The 14,603-nt window shown below is 37.9% G+C and overlaps 1 long non-coding RNA gene across 1 annotated transcript; it reads left to right on the top strand.

Moving 5' to 3' along the window:
* Positions 1 to 1,901: 1,901 nt before the first annotated feature.
* Positions 1,902 to 7,457, top strand: LOC121864513. Its single transcript, XR_006088596.1, has 2 exons — positions 1,902 to 2,337; positions 2,892 to 7,457. It is a non-coding gene; the product is annotated as an uncharacterized LOC121864513 (long non-coding RNA).
* Positions 7,458 to 14,603: the final 7,146 nt, after the last annotated feature.

Genomic DNA, 14,603 nt, shown 5'->3' with positions numbered 1-14,603 from the left:
AAAAATTCGGAAACTGGGTACTGATACTAAATAAAACGGCAACTATAGGCAAAGCATGGACGGTACCCTAAATGATTGTAGAGGATTCCTCCCCTACAAACGCTTGTCGCTGAGTAGCCGACCCCGCGAATTCCCCAGTGTATGCCTCGTGGTCTGGGTCAACCAGCGCCACCTTACATCACGGAGGTCAACTATTAAGCCACGCCTACCTCCGCTATATAAGACCTAACCTCGTGGTGACCTCCCTCTTCTTCTAGCTACTCCTCCTCCGCTCCTACCTGGCGGTCCTCTCTCCCGCCGGCGAGCATGGCGACCCACAAGCTGGTCCTCCTCTGAGCATCCTCACCAACCAGCTCTCTCTACTCAGCGCTTGTAGCCATGCTGCCTTCCCAGCATTGTACATCGAATACAACATGTATACAGAGAGCACATTGTGAGTTTCTTTTCTCCATCCCATCCTGAGTGAGAACCAAATATCTCATAACCCCACAAATGGTGACCCCGGAGTGACCACTCACACAGGATGGAGGAGAAAGAACCAACATCTTGTACCCCACATGATCACTTGACTTGACTTAGTAATGTCCTTTGAGGTGTTTATCTTAAAGCACTCCTTGCCCGTCTATAGTAGGCAACTGGAGGTGTTCTTATCCCTCTGGGTACCTGAGGTGCCCTGTGCAGGCACCAATCTGGTGGCCTTCCTTTGGATATTTTCAGTTTACGGAGTCTTAGCATATCTCGGAGATCAATATCCCAAGCGGGAAAATCTTTAGTATATCCCAGGGACCAAAACCAATTTTACCTTATTTACCTAATGGCCAGCCACTAGAGGTGGCCATGCCGAAGGAAGGAAGCCATTGCTCTGTGAAGGATCTCTCCAGAGTCAACTGTTCTTGATAGTTTTGTCAAAGGCTATTTTGAACACTATATTGTAAAGCAGTGAAAGATGCAAGCTGAAGAAATTACAGCAACCAAACGAAGATAGTGAGACATGATTGGTAAAGTACGATTGTATTTTGATTAGAACTACGACATAAAATATATATTACACAAATTGTGTAAAATCAGAAAACAAACATTGAAAGTGCCAAATTTCGATATAGAAGCTATAGGCTTACAAAGAAGAGCACTGTATATCGATGGTAACTTCAGATGATGTTTGTGATACATGATTTACAGTTTTTGTGCATTATTTGTTGCAATATAGATGGTATCTATATCTTTGCATCACATTTACTGGTATGTTAGTTACGGTTTCAGTTAGATAATTGTAGTTTTATTAAATTTAGTTTACTGTAAAGGTGTAAAGCGTATAATCACAATTGTTCGCAAGTTAAACTTGGTCTGCGCCTCAGTGTAACTACTGTATACACTTAAGAGTGTAACCTATATGCAGTCAGTGTAGTTCTGTTACTTACACGTAAGTAGACCTCTAATTAAGTATATCATATACCTCACCATCATATACCTCACCTCACCTCACGCCGCTTGGGCGATCGGTCACGTCTGTTACTTTTCCTTTTCTTTTTTCCTCTTCACAGGATGCATACACATCTGAACGATCACTATATCTCTATTCAGATTTACTACAATTTCTTCTTGTGTGCAGGTATTTTTCTGTTAACAAACAATATTATTTTATACTCGAACGATGTGTTGTTGAGGACATGCCACGTCTCGCCACACCAGCGGTCCTCACCTCGTCCTGTGCCGTAGCGGGAGAAAGTAATAACTAACATAAAGAAGACTGTGACGTCATAGTTACGCCTTCATTTACAATTAAAATATATCTAGTGACAGCCAAATATAACACTAATAGTTAATATACTCTTTGGTACTGAAACAAAATCAAACTGTAATGACTATTAATAATAAAAAACACTTTATTACTATTGGTATAAAGTGAGCTTGTTTAATTCATGACGTTCCATGGGCAACAAATGTAAAATATGGTAATACAATTAATCCCAAATTGAGTTAGATAAAAAGAAAAATAACATGCATCAAAGATCATTCAGTAATGACTGTGGGAAAAGTTTATTAAATGGCCTTAAGTTATGAGAATAGAAAGGCTGAAAAAGAGTTCCAAAGGCTTTCTGGCCACCTATTGCGGCAGTAGTTTGACATCACTCACCAGAGGAAGACGTTATTGAGAGCCATCATGGATGGTTCCGTCTTCCCTCGAGAGAGGAAGACGGATATATATCCGTTCTTCCCTTGACGGGTTCCTACTCACCTCACTCAACTATCTCATCATCAACAGGACGTACTTACCAGAGCTATTTAACATAGCCTTCGTCCTCATTTAACACTCATAGCTACAGTTGTTAAATTATGGTGATAATCCTTTTTGAAAGTGTACATAGAAACCTCTTAAAGTAAAGTTCATCTGCAAATAATTGTAGTAGAGGTGTAATTCAGGCTTGTGGCCAAATTGTTTCTAATGAAATTTTCACAAAAGATATTTTTGTTTTATTGTACAGTATAGACAGCAAGGTTGGTGTGGATACCTGGTAGAGTTATGTTAGGTTAGGTAAGGTAAGGTTTGGTTAGGCTATGATTATTTAATGATTTATCTGAAAGTGAAATAAACTGGGGTGTCTAAAATTCAGGTGAAATAAACTGGGGTATCTAATCTCAGGTGAAATACACTGGGGACTACCTGTACCAGATTCCTGTGTACAATATTGAAGAGAGAGAAGCCAGATTAAGAGAGTTTCACAATAGTTAAATCAAGTTCCAAAAAGTTAAACTCTTCTGTATTGTTAAAGGGCTAATGAATACTGTACTGTACTGATGAGAGAATCAAATGGGAAAACTTTTACAGTGTGTTAGAGTTTTCGGTCAAGTCAGTCAGTCAGTTACTTGTATTAATTTTTCTCGGTCATCAGATTGTGTTGCTGGAGGTTCCCCAAGCTCTTGAAGGTGAAGAATATAATGGAAAAGAGACGTGACCGATCGCCCAAGCGGCTAACAAGCCGATCAGTGGCGAAGAGGATAAAAGTATTAGTTAAGGAGTTGGATTCTACCGGTGATACTTCAAACCTCTGTGTCCTGGTCACAATGTTTCACTTCTGTAATATTTCTTTAAAGATAACTAAATGATTAAGTCATGTCTAAGGCATTAGTCTGAAGGACACTTATTGTTAGATGATGTTGTGTAGGGTAACTGTTAAGAGACCGAGTGGCTGTAAACAAACCCCATGCTCCAAGCACCGCATTTGGCGCAGAATTTAAAGGTATCGCGCTTAATTTAGTGAACTAGTTCGCTAAATTGAGCGAAAATAACGGAAGGTCGATCTAGCATAAATTTTGATTTAACGGAAATGGGTGGCTCGAATTAGTTCATTAAATTGAGAAAATACTGTACATATAGGTAAACCTCCACTTACAATGGGGTTACTTTCCACAATACCACATCACAAATCAAAATACTGTATTGTAAATTGAGGTCATTATAACATGGAGTTCAATGGAATACGTTTCCCAGCCAGTCCGACACAGATGTATCACTGAAAAAACCAAATTTCTACACTAATAAAATAAATAGAAAACAAACAACACTCACCACACCACATCATTAAGAACAAGCCGGGCCGCAACACAATGCCAAGCTTTGCCTTCCTAGATGCAGGAACCTTCAGCACCAACTTGCTAGACATTTTCAAAGTTATACTGCTCACTTCATAGTCACTTGTCACAAAAACAGCAAAAGTACTTTACAATCACACTAAACATGAGGAATAAATAAAAATAACAATAGATCAATAAAAAGAAAAAATACTGCATTAACATTTGGAAATCATTTCATGGAACACGAGAGAACAGCTGAGAGATCCCCCCGCGCCACTCCCCCACTCTGAGAGCTAACGCCAGTGCACGTAAGAAATGTTTATTTCCTTTATGTTTTTGACCTTATGATAATTATTAAAAAAACAAAAATAAAATTGCACATTCTGTATAAATGATTGCGTGTGCATGTAACATAGAGAAAAAAAATAATGAAGAAAATTATGATAATGTATTTTTCCCTACTGAGTCACCTCCTGGGCTGATGTGTCACCTTTTTGGATGCTGATCACACAAATTGATTTCTGAAAGAACCTCTTCTCTGATTATACAATATTATCATCTCTTCATACAAGTCTCCCATTAATTCTGAAATTTTGAGGCATATAACTGAAGTATTTGGTACCCTTATATACCTGTGGCATTTTGTAATTCTAGCCTCCCTGTCTTACCCCCCTTTATGACCACTAACATGAAGACACAGTGGGTTTTGGATCAATCTTCAAACATGTTTAGGAAGGGTTGACAAGGTTACTCACAGCATCGGCCATATACACAACATATCCTGACAATACCATGTAAAGACCCTCTGGCTCTCTACAGAAGGTGCTGCAGATAATTCAATGTCTTGTGGGTTGTTAAAAAATTATACATACATAATGTCATCTTTTCTTGTTAGTCATATATTTAAACATCTATAGCTAAAATGAAGGGAAATAATATTGTAAAGTAAGTCATTTTTTACACAATATATTTTAGTGCTCATCAAAACAATAAATGAAGTGACTCCTACAAGACTATGGACAAGTCCTGTAGACCATCTCCCAACATCTCAAGGCCTCAATTCTTTGCATTTTCTAAAAGCTGTTGATAACTTCAATTCCAAATACAATAAAAGTGAAAATAACATCATACCTATTAAAGAGGCCAACAAATTATTATACATAGTAATTTATGGAAATGCTACATCATCTTTTCACTGTCATTTAGTACTTGATTAAGTTAATATCAAAAAAGAAAAACTATTTTGTAAACCAATTCAATAACCCCAATTAATGATTAATTCTATTTACTCAAATAATTAAACTATTCTCCCAAGATAAGAACAGTATAAAAATAGAAAACTGTCAGTGTGCTGTTCTTGTATGTGATCAATTTATTAATAATTATAAGATGCTACATGGGTTCAGGGCCAATATCTGTCTCTCCTTACAACAGAATATTGTGCATAATTGGATTTCCTATTACTTGACGCTATGCAGAAAGTAATTAATATACCACACAAATATACATAAAAAAAGACAGATTGTTACAAAGTTTTAACATTATGGAATGCAAGGTATGGAAAGTGTGTCTGCAGTACTGTGAAACCTTTCTTCATTGTCTGTGTAGGTGAAGTAAAAAAATTACTTTAGCATACAATTCGTGGATCACACACACACACACACACAGTCATAACGTGTAACTCTTAGTGATGACAACGATACGTAACATTGCACAACAATCACTGTCTTGTCAGTAACATGAAGATATAACTAGAGATCTGTGGCCAGGGAACAGGTCTGGGTGAGAAAATAAATACAATATACACACAAGGGCATCACCTCTATTGTATCTGTTAAGAGTGAAGAGGGTGAGATAGAGTAGTGACTGGGTGTGATGAGTCATGAGCAAAGAGGGAGGAGAAGGTTGTGTGGGAGTTATCACACCTGGGAAAGTACATTATAGTATGTGTACAAAAGATGATGTATAGAGGAATGAAAGATGTGCTAAGACGTCTCTCCTCTTAAGTCACCATACATCAGATACAGGTAAGCAAACACCGCAGACTCCTGATTTCTCACCGTAAAATATGGATCAATGTTCCTGGGTGAAGCATGACTCAACCAACAGTGAATTAATTAATGTAACTTATAGGGTAAAAATTAGACTGTTCCTGACTGGTCAATTAGGGAAATATATTTAGTATTGAAATGCTAATACAGTACAAGTTACTGTAAATGGTTAAATAATAATGATAGTCTACTGTATAATTATGTAAAGACTGTATTTTGCTATAGTTCCTGATAAAACATTAACCATGAGTGGATGTGGGAGGAGAGGGCGTGTACGGCAAACTCTCTAAAGTACTGACAATTTGGGGTGGAAAGTGCAGGAATGAGATAAAAGTCATGCGTTAGGTCATTAGTGGTGACCTAACTCTGAAGGGCTAACAAAGAACAACACAATTCTTAAAATATCAACCATGGTGAGCTTATTGGGTGAGAGTTGTATCAGATAAGAGCCTCTTCCACTCCTGCTAGCTGTGTACAGTGAGGGAGATTATATGAAGAGAGATAGTTAAGGTATGACTTTACTGGTTAAGGTAATGTCTCAGTATCAATTTTGAGGTTAATTTTGGACATGATGTGTATGATTCAGCTTCAGCAGTAGTTAGGTTTATTCCATAGGCAGGAGAGAGTGACATAAGGTTGTGTAAATGTATGTAGTGAAGACAATGTCAAGAGTTAATTTTGAGCTAAAATTGGTAGATATTTTTACAATTATATGTTCCCTGGACTCCCCTTGGACACAGCCTGGAATCATTACACTCTTGCCTGGCATGTTCAGCTTGTTACACCTACTCTCAATATATATAACCATCTTTAGTAACTATTAATTTTAAATACAGTACTATGATCAAAGTTCAATTGCAATGGGGGGGCCATAAACAAGTGAGTATGGATAGTTGTGATGGCCATAACTGGGTGAGTGGTCAGTCTCGGCCTCACACCACAACACTATCAATACCGTGCGATATAAAAATACATTCCCTATTTGTTGAGCCGTGATATAGCAGTTATTTACCGTTCTCATTATACAGTATGATGTACTTATGTGTGTACTGATAAATATAAACATTTTATTGGTACTGTACAGGGTATTTCAGATTCGTGGCACCTGACAAAACGTGCACCACTGGCAATATCTGTATGTATTAAAATAACGATCTCAAGTTCTCTTTTTTTTACCGTGTACAGTACAAACAATCCAGGGTGTTAAAATACAAACAGGAGTCTATTGTATACTGTAATAGTTATAATAAAGAGGCTCAATCTAAACATTCTTCATGGAGACTCAAGATGTGGGGTTTGTTACATATTCAGCCACTGGAGAAAAAAAAATTTAAATGATGAACTTTTGGAGAAATTTACAGAAAAAGAAGTACTGTGTGTCTGATAGAATGGTAACGACTCTTAATAAACAGGTAAATTGCCAAAGCACCTGAACAATAATTAAAGGGAAAATTATGCATGGGTAAAAGTAAGCAAGATTACCATGTGTTTTGGTCCTTATGGCAATGAAAGCTTGTGAGATTTGATTATGAAATGAGGAGAGTGTATACCAGTTGATTAACCCCTTCACTATGGGGACGCCACTTTCAGTATTTCACGGCCATTAGTAGACGATTTTATTCAGCTCAGAGGCGACCCCAGTACACAAGGGGTTAACAGATGGATTTTTTTAATGAGGGACGTGAAGAATAAGAGAGTTTTAATGGACACATGATTGTCTTATTTGGTTTGGCTGTAATGATAGCCTCGAGGCAGACCTCCCATAACAGAGCCTGGTCTAAGGTATTTTCACTTAAAGGACACAAAAAAACAACTTATTTTCATACATATACAGTAATAGTAAGTCCACTGTACCATGAAGAGGAAAATATCTGAAGAAAAAACCCACCGAACATATAAGAACCAATAAACATTTATGCAGCCATCGTCATTTACATCCTCTCGGCCAATCAGCATTCGTCTCTCATCTTTAACATGTACAGCCCCACCAAAAAACTGGATCTGTCTCGGAACTTTTTCACAATCTTCCGCATGTTAAGTGAAAATTACCATCTGAAAATTGACCCCAAAGTGAGTGTTGGTTAGGTTAGGTGACCAGGAAAGGTATGGGTGTAAAGAATGTAAATGATATTGAAGGACGAGTGAATGTGTAGTTAGGGATGAGGCAGCGGGGGTAAAGAACATGACGAGCTCCGATAAAATTGGCCGTAGATTCAGTTTCGTTTCATTTGTCATTTACGATAAGAACACCTCTGTTTTACCCACAATAAGTCATAACAACATCACGACCCAAAGAAACCGACCAGTAGGACCTATATGGTAAGAAATGACGAGGCCGCCGGGAATGCATCACTACAGGCAAATTTGAGATGTTTTGGTGGATGGGTAAAAAGAAATGAAGTAATAAGAGACAAATAAATAAGAAATATGATAAGTTTCAATGTGAAGATGAAATATATTGCTTGACAAATGGGCATTCACCTAAAGCCCATATAGGTCATAATATGAATAAAGAAGAAACAGCAAGGTAACTTTTGATATTTGGACCACATTTTCCATTCTCGTTGTGATACAGTAATAGGGAGGACAATAGAGTGCGGTATACAGTACTGTATATTACTTTGCTCCCGTTGGTTCACTCGTTCTGTACTTTGCAGCCAACTCCTCCTATGGATGACAATGGCCTAAACTGATATTTTTCCTATTTGTTAGATAATGTTGTAGATAAGAAGTGATACAGGAGTGGTCATAAAGGAATTTTTTTTACTAGAATGGCTGTGTTTTGAATCTAAGGTTGATTCTTGTCACTCTGTTGCCACTGGAATGAACAGCATGGCACACCTTGCATGCTAATGGTTGATCCAAAAGTATGGAAATAAAAAAAAAAATAAAAAAAAACAGGTGTATTGAAGATATTGGAATCAAATACAAGACCAAGAGGTGCAGGTAATATGGAATTGTTTGGGCTGTGAACATCAACTTTTAGGGTATTTTGGGGTAATTCTCTCGCGTAAGTATTATTCCAAGGTTTAATTACTTCAGTTTTATGATACTCTGAAAGACACAACTATAAAGGGTGATGACAGTACACTATGAACACCTTTACACTGGCGCTTTTGGCGAGTTAATTTATTTCTTTGATATCAATTTTTTTTCAATGAAAGTTGGAAAACACCGGGAAGGGGCAAGCAACTTCATTACCTTATCTCCATCTATATATTTTTCATATAAATAATATTAAATAACAAAATTGTACGCCAAGAGATCAAGAGTAGGTTAATACTGTACTTGGAGACTACCTCTTGAACTTGTCTGTAAAACTGCCAAAAATGGAAATGATCCTGAAATTCTATCTTAAAGCCAGGTGCCCTGCAGCCAGGTGGCCTGAGTAATGTGTACTTGAAGCCTGGCAAGCCATAGATGGAGGAGACCCTAAGCATTAGTGACTGGGTAGTATCCTGCAAGTGATCAGCTCTCCCCTTACAATATTCCAAAGATTATTAATACCTCCCTATCACAACCGTTGTCCCCATAAAGGAAGAACTAGATGCAAATGTTCCTGTCCGAGGGAAGACGCTGCTTGTCTATGAAGTCACACTAGTTAACACACTTTGCCACTCAGTTATTACACATCTGCTTCCTTGGATCCCAGCTCAATTCTCTTTTCCTCACTTACTTCCTATAACCGATGAAGGAGGAAGGTCTCTATGTCACCTAGTCATGGGCTGCGTTTTAATATAAGATTTCATGATCAATTCTCCATTTATCGTCTGATGCCTTCCATCATGTGGTGTGAACATGGAATGAGGTGGTGTTTAACTAACATTTCAACTGCTCAGGTGACACATCCAAATAAGGAAATTAACACAACTACAATTAAAAAGAGATAAAAAAAATATCCCCGACATGACACATCTTAATAGTACCAAGGTACAATACAACCCAACTGATGATATGCCTTCTAGAGGGACATTCTCTAAGGAATGTTGTTGATATAATGAGGTGAAATTATGCTACAAGAGAAGCACAGGAACATCTGGTGATCCCAATGTTCTAATGTGAATAAAAAACCCAAACCCATAAACTAGAACGAGTTGTACCAACACAAGACCAAATTCGAAAGACCTTCAAGAAACTAAAAAAAAAAAAAATGACAAAAAGGGACTGCCTTAAAACCCAAACATGAAGTCTACAAAAAATGGGAAAATGGACAAAAATTGTCTCACTACCTTCTGGTACACAGACACAGAGGGAATCTGAGGAGGTTTAGGACAAAGCTGAATCTGGAAACAAAACCTAACTTGGCCAATATGAGCCATAAAAGTTGAGACATCTTAGAACTCTTTGTTTCTCAATTGCAGGTGGAAATGAGGGAGAGCCAAAAACAGATAAGTCAGTACCAAAGAACTACACACCCACCCCCATGGAGCCCTTGTGAGGGGTAGTACACACATTAACTTGGAATTGATGAATATTTAACTGCAAACAACTCCACCAGTGATTAATGGGGGGTTGAGCATTATTCTAATGGTATGACCTTCCTGGATAAAGCTTCTGCTCTGACATTTAATGCTGCCACAAAAGGACTGGTTATGGCTGAACAAAAGAGCCCGAGGCAAACTGAAGCACATCTCTCGTGAATTCCCACAGGGGAAGAGGGCTGCAAGAACCCATTAATTAAGCCACACCTCATCTGTATATATTGCACTACTCAAACCAGTACAAGTCCTGAAAATATTTTAGTTGTTGTAGCATAAAAGTACTTTTGCTGTCTGCACTACTCAGAGTAAAAATATGATGATCAACGTACTGTACTGTGAACACCAACACTGTGTCCTACCAACTTGTTAACTCATGAACTTATGAAACAAAAGAAGGTTAGGAATCCAAGGTTTTTCTTTACCTCCATTAGGAGCAACAATGAAATCCCAAGCCCAGGTACAACTCAAGTGGCTACATTATAAATCATCACAGAGCACAGCATTAACCTTCTCTGTTACCCTGTGCCATCCCATCATCCCTATAAAAAATTCTCAAGAAGACAAACTGACAGCCACAGTCATCATATAAGACCTTCTCTTTAGGAGAGTCCAACATCCCTAATCAGCCACCATAAACCTAACCCCACACACCTGACAGGGTGTCACCCAGAGTTTCTTTATGTTAAGATATCTGAGCACTGTACCAGAGACATAATCATCCAGACACGGCAAATAATCCCAATTATGACTCAGAGTAACAACAACTTCTGATAGTTCCGGGCGATCTCCACCTGACCAGGAAGAACACCACTACTGTATGGACCTGGACCAAATTGAAATAGTTGTATCATTTCTAACAAGAAATAAATTTCATTACTGGACTGAACATTTCTGCAAACATTGCAGTATGTATAATGACTTAGGCTCATGACTATAAAGACTGGGACATGAAGTAGGTAATTACAGGTATGACATGGTTATAGGTGAGACATGATAACAGGTGTGATATATGATGACAGTTGTGATGTATGATTACAGTTATGTGTGATTGCATGTGTTACTTATGATGACAGTTATGACACCTGACTGCAGGGGTGAGACATGGGTACAGGTGTGATATGATTGCTGGTGTCATGTATTACAGTAGTGAGGATTAACTTACAGCAGTGATTTATGATTACAGGTGAGAATCATGATTACAGGCACATGTTTACAGGTGTGACACATGATTACAGGTGAGACAAATGATTACAGGCGAGACACATGATTACAGGTGAGACAAATGATTACAGGCGAGACACATGATTACAGGTGTGACACATGATTACAGGCGAGACACATGATTAGAGGCGTGACACATGATTACAGGTGTGATATGATACCACGAGTAGGTAGCCTCTTCCAGTCTTATGCAATGATAGGCAGAAACATGAGCAAATACAAGCCTTCATTATTCCTTCAGTTGTGATAATTCATGTATTCATTTTTACTGCTATAAGTAATGTGTTCTGCTATGATACTCTTCCACAGCAAGTCCCATTTAATCCTGTTGGTCCACACTAGTACAGCAATATGTTCTTCCTCAAAGATCAAACACTCCTTCCTATATCTCTGTCCCTTTCACTTCACCTTAACAATGCCCCTCCTCTCCTCATCTCCACCTCAATTCATGTATTATATAGATAAATATACCGGTTATTATGATTTAGTACGGCCAAGTAGCAATCATAAACTATGAGCAACAGACACACACCAGCAGATACTCTCTTAAACAACTGCAAGATGCCATTATGTGCAACAGTGTATCCTGAAGAAGGCCCCCCCAAAAAAATTTTAACTAACCACAAGTAAAGGGTTTGTTGCTGGCCATTTAGAAACCAGTCGTCTGCTGATGAGATAAATTATTGGTCAATTAAGACAATGGGGCCACACAGTCAAGGTTACCATCATTACTGCTTATCTTTCTAAATTAAGTTCATTCCATGTGATACCTGGAACTGTTAACATAATTATCTATGTTTATAAATTCTAATTTATTTCCTTGATCAGTATCTATTGATTTTATTGACCTAACTTAAACATGAAATAGCAACTTTTGTTTTCAAAGTAAATTCTCTTATAGATTGTGAGTACAGTACAGTGTACATCATTCCTGCTCTAGGAAGGGTTGCTGTCATCACTCTGTAGTGCCTCTCAAGTGACAAGTGGAGAGGATGTAAAAAAAAATTCTTTCCTTACTCTTACTCTTTTTTTTAAATATCATTTGGCCGAATAAATTAGGGATTACTGTATCTACTTTATATCCTAAATATAAACACTGGAATTGTGTTCAGCGTAAAAACCATAAAATATTGTAGCTTAAATATCTAATTGAGTAAATAAATCACTGCCCTTCACAGAACACATTTGCCATAGTCCTGTTAGAAAAATTTTGGTGGGACGGAAGTACAGACGGACGGACACACATAAACAGTGCACCTCCAACGTATACACAGCGAGGACATAATAAGTATAAAACAAGAATACTGTAATTGGAAGACAACTTAAAATTCACTCAGTTGTTTGTAAATAATGTACAAAGCAAAATAAAAATCATGAACAAAATTTGCATTATGATAGATAACTGAACTGGGAAAGCATTTGGTTCATGACAAAATGGTCAGCGGGACGAGATAGGGTCGAGGACAACCCTTTGGCGTACTAACATCCTGCAGCTAGACACTAAGCCACAGGAGAGCACCACCCATCTGGCCCCCTTACACCAGGAGCAAACTTGTAGAGATATGAAGGCCCCAACATACCAAACACACTGGTCAACTACCAAGCTAGGAAATAACTAACTTGTAAACACTCTTGAACTAAACATGAAACTAGGACTGTGTGTCAGCTATAGTAAAGGAGAAAGAGAGAGAGAGAGAGGAACTAGGGAGCCTGAACCAGATGTGTTATTTTCTGACTGAGGCTAAAGAAGGCAGGAGTGTGGAGCCGAGAGCACTGTTCACCTTCAACCTCTGGGGCAAAGTTTCCTACCAGGTGTCTCCTTTATTGGAAGCCAGTATGAAGATGGGTGATGGTTATTCTTCTTCTCAAATCTATTAAACTTATAGATTCCAGTCAAAAGTCTCTGGGAACATGGCTTTCACTCCCACTGACTTACTGATTCTACACAGTTATCCTTGACTAACAATAGGTTATAAAATTAGCTATACCTCACTGTATTATCAAATCTTCAATAAAATCTGAGAAAATCTAATGATGAAGGCTATTTTCAAATTCGTTTCTATACCTACAGTTTTCATGTTCAGTGACTGCACCAACATTATGTAAGAGAAAATTAATGTTGTAAAATGACCACGGAAACAGATCAACCCTCGGAGTATGAAAAGCAAAGTGAAATGTGAAAAACGTAACTGGTGTGGTACTTCATTTTATAGACCATACTCTTGTATATTAGACTGGAGACCACATCACTCAAGCCAAACAAGTCACATGTAAACAAAAGAAAACAGTAAAATGGCTTCTTTATATACTACCCGACTCCTGAACTCTGACGGTGTAAATGATGAGTTTATTTTTCTAGGAGATGGTAAGATACATATGCCTTTATGATTTTTTTTTTAATTTCAAAATTCACCTTTCCAGCGGGTAATGAACACAGGTTCCCACCACCACTGTCCTCGAGGGGTTAACATTCTATCAGCCCAAAACAGCCACCAGGAAGTAAAGTCATCCAAATCAATATACCTGTAGTGGAAAGATCTCTAAATTTGACTCACATTGCTGAAGGTACTGTTGACATATTATCTACAAAAAAAGGAAGTCAAGATTCTGTAAATGAAAAAAAAAAAAATTCTCCCACCAATTTTAGCTGAGGAGAGGTTAAAGATGCAAAATGCACCACAATACATGTATATTATATATGTGCAAAGGTCTCAGAGTTGAAAGCAAATAAAATGTTTATCAAAATACTGTCCAATAACAAACACTGAAAAACATAGAAAATTGGCTCTCAAATTGGCCATTAACATAATTATTAGTGAATAATAATAATAATATAAATTGGTACACCAAATGGTTTTAGTGGCCATATTGCAAGACAATAGACACATGAACAAAACAAGGAGAGAAAAAATTATAAGATTTCCTATATAAAGACCACCAACTAGCAACACAAGGCACTACCCAGTACTGTACCAGAACTTTTGAAACAAATCAACTGAGGTGTTGTTATATCTCTTGGACACAACAAAACCCATAATCTCCCCCCAAAAAACTCATGAAATTTGTCCCTAATGTAGAAAATAACCAGGACTTGATTCTTTCCCCAAACAACACAACGTACAGTAGTGCCCATGTAATGTTTCTTGTACTGTGATGGTCGAGCAGAACACAAATACGTCGGCAGCACGTAAACACAAATAACAGGAGAAATTACGAAAATGTACGGGACAGAGCCATCAGCATGAGGGGGGGGACAGAGCCACAGACAGAGCCACCA

Source organism: Homarus americanus, unplaced genomic scaffold, assembly GCF_018991925.1.
Source record: "Homarus americanus isolate GMGI-L3 unplaced genomic scaffold, GMGI_Hamer_2.0 scaffold25860, whole genome shotgun sequence".
Lineage (NCBI taxonomy): Eukaryota > Metazoa > Arthropoda > Malacostraca > Decapoda > Nephropidae > Homarus > Homarus americanus.
The sequence above is the reverse complement of the archived record's forward strand: the minus strand, read 5'-3'. Positions and strand labels throughout refer to the sequence as shown.